At 39.7% G+C, this 6,480-nt stretch overlaps 1 non-coding gene across 1 annotated transcript; it reads right to left on the bottom strand.

Moving 5' to 3' along the window:
• Positions 1-4,071: 4,071 nt before the first annotated feature.
• Positions 4,072-4,145, bottom strand: trnan-guu (transfer RNA asparagine (anticodon GUU)). Its single transcript has one exon. It is a non-coding gene; the product is annotated as a tRNA-Asn (tRNA).
• Positions 4,146-6,480: the final 2,335 nt, after the last annotated feature.

Genomic DNA, 6,480 nt, shown 5'->3' on the forward strand with positions numbered 1-6,480 from the left:
TGACAGGACTTTTGAAGAAACTGTTCTCATACAACCAACATACAAATTACACATCTTAATAAACATGAATGGAAATCCGTGTTGTGAATAACATAAAACTGTCACTACACATGATTGAGTCCTTGAGTCTGGCACCTAAGACCACTCAGCCATCCTGACAAGCAGTGGAGGCTGCTGTTTTGAATGCGCCCGTTTCTTTGTCGAAGGATTATTAACTACTACTGATAGTTCTTTTCTTCTTATTACAGAGATTTCTACAGTGCAAGACAATTGACGATATAGATAAAGTAAAGTCTTGGCAAACTAAACAGGCATGGAAGCGGTTGGACCCCGCGATCTTCGGTTTACAAGACCGACACCTTAACGATTTATAATGACATTCACGAAAGATTTAAGGAAAGCACAACTGCCTGAACAGGGACTTGAACCCTGGACCCTCAGATTAAAAGTCTGATGCTCTATTGTCTGAGCTATCCAGGCTCCGGAAGGTAGTTAATACTGTCGGGATCCTCGCAAGTCACATGTCTCTTCTTGTGCCGAAGCGCAGTCGTACCTGACCCCTCTGGAATGACCACTGAAGGACTTTATCCAGAAGTGACGGCGCCACTCCCAGTAGAATGAGAGAGAAATACAGTACGACACGAGGAGTCAAGGGGCTCCCACAATTCATCTTTCCTCACATTACACATTTTTTCACTAACATTTTGACCTTTCACAATCAGATTTTTTCACATTTAATAAGATCTTTTAATCAACAACATTTAAGAAAGAAAACAAATGGAACATTTTTTGGAACAATAAATAAAAAACTTTCAATGCCTTGGTTGCATACGTGTGCACACCCTTTATAAAGGGGGTTGCAACTGTGCTGAAATTTAACCAGTCACATCCCAGATCATGTACAAAGGTTATTTGCCTTCACCAGACATCAGTTGTATTGATTCTGATTAGTCCTAATTTATATCAGCTGATCTCATATACAGTAACCAACCGATCTGGGAGAACAAACGTTCAAACTACACAGCGGAACATGAAAAGAAATCCAACTGCTGATTGTCAGCAAAGAATGTCGTTACAAATTATCCGCCAAGCTGTTTTATGTATCCGGCCACCTCTTTCCTTCCTACTCTGCAGTGAGCACAATTCTTTCAGTTTCTTCTCTTGTATATTCTTTTCTATTGTACTGTCCCTTTCCCCCATGTGGAGATGGATTCACAACCAAAACCCTGTTTTCACCCTGTGTTTCTGCAGTGTCAGTCTGTATGAGGGGTGGGTGTTCCACAGCTCCAGCGGTGCAATTGGCCAGCAAGCGGTGCTTATACAGCAGTACACAGCGGAGCTATGACGAGGTTGTGAGTTCGAACCTCACCTGGAGCAGAATGGCCTGTGTCTTTAGCTACTGAAAGCAACTGACAAGTTTAGGTGCTGGAGATGAGGTTTAAATTAATTTGAAAGAAACAAGTAAAGGTTTATTCTATATCACACCCAAAGAAGGCTCCACTGCTGAAACGTTGTTTCCTGCTCGTTTCAGCATGGAATAAGTAGTTGCAAGAAAATCAGCCGCCTGAATAGGGACCCTGAGATGAAAAGTTCGATATTCTACTGACTGGGCTATTCCCGTCTACTCAGTTTCTTTCTGAAACAGTGTTTTTCCAGAAATACTTACAATTTGTGAAATTTGTAATACAATCTTGCTTAAAAATTAGATGATTTTTTTCCCAAAAACTGTAAATGGAGAAAACCGACCCTTTTGAGTCTCTGTGGTACAATTGCTTAGTGCGGTCAGGTTGGGACTAAAATGATAGTAAGGTGCTGGTTCATGCACAACCTGGCATGCTTTTCTCACTGATCCAACATGAACATCATCTAGGGAAGAAGTGGCATGTAATGTTTAATACATTATTGACTTTATTGATAATTGGAGGGAATGCAAATGCTTTGCATGTATCGAATTACAGCACGTAACAACTGAGTACCTGAGTCGATATCACTGGGCAATTTCCAATAGTGACCAACATCATCAACTTCAAGTAAAATAAGATTCACACATGGAGTTTTATCTTGGAATGGCGGGCGCAAGAATTCATTTATGCTCCCGTTGTATCTTGAGCTAAACTATTTTAAAAATATGACGCAGATTTGTTCAAGACATTTGTAATCACCTTAAAGAGCGTTTTCATGAAGACATACGTTGGCTAGCCCTCCACTGTTAATTGACAGGACTTTTGAAGAAACTGTTCTCATACAAACATACAAATTACACATCTTAATAAACATGAATGGAAATCCGTGTTGTGAATAAAATAAAACTGTCACTACACATGATTGAGTCCTTGAGTCTGGCACCTAAGACCACTCAGCCATCCTAACCAGCAGTGGAGGCTGCTGTTTTGAATGCGCCCGTTTCTTTGTCGAAGGATTATTAACTACTACTGATAGTCCTTTTCTTCTTATTACAGAGATTTCTGCATTGCAAGACAATTGACGATATAGATAAAGTAAAGTCTTGGCAAACGATATAGGCACGGACGGGGTTGGACCCCGCGATCGTCGGTTTACGAGACCGACACCTTACCGATTTATAATGACATTCACAATAGATTTAAAGAAAGGACAACTGCCTGAACAGGGACTTGAACCCTGGACCCTCAGATTAAAAGTCTGATGCGCTACCAACTGAGCTATCCAAGCTCTGGAAGAAGGGTGACACTGTCAGGATCCTCGCAAGTCACATGTCTCTTATTGTGCCGAAGCGCAGTCGTACCTGACCCGTCTGGAATGACCACTGACGGACTTTATCCAGAAGTGACGGCACCTCACCCAGTAGTATGAGAGAGAAATACAGTACGACATGAGGAGTCAAGGGGCTCCCACAATTCATCTTTCCTCACATTACATATTTTTTCACTAACATTTTGACCTTTTCACAATCAGATTTTTTCACATTTAATAAGATCTTTTAATCAACAACATTTAAGAAAGAAAAGAAATGGAACATTTTTTGGAACAATAAACAACAAAAAACTTTCAATGCCTTGGTTGTATACGTGTGCACACCCTTTATAAAGTGGGTTGCAACTGTGCTGAAATTTAACCAGTCACATTCCATATCATGTAAAAAGGTTATTTGCCTTCGCATTTTTTAGAACAATAATTAAAAATAAACTTTCGATGTCTTGGTATCACACCCAAAGAAGGCTCCACTGCTTCCTTCTTGTTTCAGCATTGAATAAACCTTTACTTGTTCTTTTGCAGCCCATGCATGCTAACACAGCTACTTACTTAAATTACCATCACCTGTGGACCTCCAGCTGACCTGTACACAGATAGATAAGAGATTACTTGCTATGAATACAAACACTGTTACTGGAGGCGTGTTAGGGCTATTTTAGCTTAGATCATCAATTCATCTGACATTTCTTCTCCATCTATATCAACAGCGTCATCGCTACTGAGCGCTAAAGGCAGGTCCTGGCAATACAATCTTCTTTAGAAAACATTTTTCAAAGTATTTCCACTACCATACGTAAAGTAAAAGATACCGATTGCACGCAACTAATAAAATCTCTTTTCCAGGGACGTTGTAGCTAGATGCAAATTACAATCAAAAATGTATCAGCTTTAAAATTTTCTTTTGGATCCACAGGACGATCAGCACGAGACTCAAAATATGCCTGTGTTTGATTGTACAGCATAGATTGTACAGCATTTATGTTTATATTTATGTTAAAATGAAGGTAAATATATCAAAATATCAACATCCAACTTCACAGTGCTAACGTAACAATGCTTGTCAAAATCTCAAACAAATCCGCGTTGTATTTCTGAACTATTTTAGCAGAGGACGCAACAGGAGTATAAATGATATCTCCCGCCAGCCCTTCAAAGATACTTTTCCATGGGTGAATATGGTTCTCTGGGGAGTTGCGGCGTTGATCACTATTGGACTTCCCCGGTCTCAAGTGTTGTTGTTGGACACGGGCAAAAGACTCGCATTTTCGGCAAATATAAAGAGGTTTAAGGTTCCGGCTTTAGCGGAGGCAGTGTTTACATTGACAATAATAAGAAGATCGTCCCTGGGTGGGCTTGAACCACCAACCTTTCAGTTAACAACCGAATGCGCTCACCGATTGCGCCACAGAGACTGATGAGAGAGACACTTCTCCATTCGCACCTTTCCGGTCAAAAAATAAACATTGCTTGCATTTTCTTGCCAGTCGGCAATATTCCTTCTGCTCTGATAGCCAAGAATTAAATTTCATTTTTCACAAGCTGTATGAATTTCTTGAAAAACAAGTTGTTGCAGAAAGGAAATGCATTCATGCATTAAACTAAATCAAGCCCTATGCGGTTGTCCAAAATGGTACTTTCTGCACAAAAAGAAAGGCACAGCTGGGATGTGGAGCCAGGATCTCCAGTTAACGAGATAGATACTTAAAGCAACTAAGCTACAGTGCCGGCAGAATTCTCCTCTTTTACAGCCGCTTGGACACACCGCTCTGAGCCATCTGTGTTCAGTAAGCCCTGAGTCTGCTGGCTGAGCAAGCTGCCTCCTTTACACGCAACAGGAGCCCCGACTGTAAGAGAAACGAAGAGAAATGGCTTTTATTGGGCACTTTTCATGTCCAATGCGCTTGACATCTCCCAAGGGCGGCAGAGTTCATTTATGACACTTTTCCTTTCTTTCTTCTTTCTGTACTCTTTGATGAAACAAAACGAGAAATCATGGAAGGGAAAATGACTTTTTTCATGGAGAAAACATGCACCAGGAAATGTTGTGTTTAGAAGAAGTGAGTTAACATGAAAAGTGACCTAATTAACCGGAGCAAATGCTCACCTAGCAAGATCTGCTTTAATACAAGAGAGAAGTAGAGTGAAATACGTGATCATTTCACGCCGTTTTTTGTCAAGACAGAAAACCAGGCTGCTCCAGGTGAGGCTTAAACTTTCAACCTCGGCATGACTCCACTGATTATGTCATTTTACTGTACATGGCCTGAACAAGGAAGAAGATTGGAAGTCAAGACGTTATGGTGTTGTTGTAATACTTTCCTGCTCTTTTAATATTCAGGTTAAATCTTTTATTTTGGAGTACTTTCAATTGATATTAATCCTAGTCCCAATGAACGATTCTGGGCCATGGTGCATCTTAAATACTGTTCTTATAGGTTTCAGTTCCGAAAACAACTCAGTAGCCCGCTATGTGGACCAATTGAACACATTAGAACTGTTGTGAATGCAGTGGAAATAATTTAGTCACTAAATAACAAGCTTATGCACCACTCTGATTTGTTCTGATTTGCCTTGAAAATATTTTTTATGATGGCAAAATGATTTTTGAACTGAAAATCCACCACTCGCTTGAAAATTATTATATTTAACAAAAATTGCTTTCCAGACACCACAACTATTCACAATAATTTTATCAATACATGTCTTAATGAAAAGTGTATTTTTTTAATAATTAACTTTAATGTCCATCTTTATTAGTAGATGTATTACATGTACAGCCTTTAATATGCGATAGTGAATTTTCAGGTATCCTGAGGAGGGAAGAAAACTGAAATAAAGGAAATACATATTTAAAGGGGTGTGTTCTGTCATATCTGGGTGTTTGAATAGATTTGTTGTATAAGTTATTGTGATTTCACTCTATACTTGTGTTTTTCAGGAGAAAGTAGTTACATTGGGGATTTGAGGGTATAGAAAATACGTTGTGCTGTACGGGTAAATGTAAGGATATGTTGAAAAAAACGTATTGTCACCTTCGTGAACGTCATTATTAGATACCTGTTGATCGTTTAGTGACCTAGGCCTCCCTCTGGACTCTGCACTGAGTTGAAAGCTACGGGAGCTCCTCACTGCTTGTCCTGTATTGTTACCTGTGCTCTTGTCTACATTATCTACGTGCAGCACAGCACCAAGAACACCATAAACTTTGTGACGGAAAGTGCTTAAGAGCATGAAAAATATTGAACAATTCAAACATTCATAGAACAACTTGAAAAACTGAGGGACAAAAGACCATCTATTTCGCAGGTTCACAGTAGTTGCAAGAAAATCAGTCGCCTGACTAGGGACCTAGAGATAAAAAGTTCGATATTCTACTGACTGGGCTATCCCTGTCTACTCAGTTTCTCTCTGAAACAACGTTTTTCAAGAAATTTGCAAAATTTGAAATACAATACTTGCTTAAAAGTGCAGATTATTTTTTACCCAAAACTGCAAATGGAGAAAACCAACTCGTTGGAGTCTCTGTGGTACAATTGCTTAGTCCGGCCACGTTGGGACTAAAATAATAGTAAGGTGATGGTTCAACTGCATCCAGGTATGCCTTTCTCACTGTTCCAAGGTGAACATCATCTATGGAAAAAATGGCATAAAATGTTTAACAGATTATTGACCTTATCGATACCGACGTCTTACCACTTGGCCACCACGCCTGCAGTTCCGCTTACTTTCCCATCAAGGCTAGCACGT

The sequence above is a fragment of the Atractosteus spatula genome, unplaced genomic scaffold (assembly GCF_055471065.1).
Source record: "Atractosteus spatula isolate fAtrSpa1 unplaced genomic scaffold, fAtrSpa1.hap1 Scaffold_54, whole genome shotgun sequence".
Taxonomy (NCBI): domain Eukaryota; kingdom Metazoa; phylum Chordata; class Actinopteri; order Semionotiformes; family Lepisosteidae; genus Atractosteus; species Atractosteus spatula.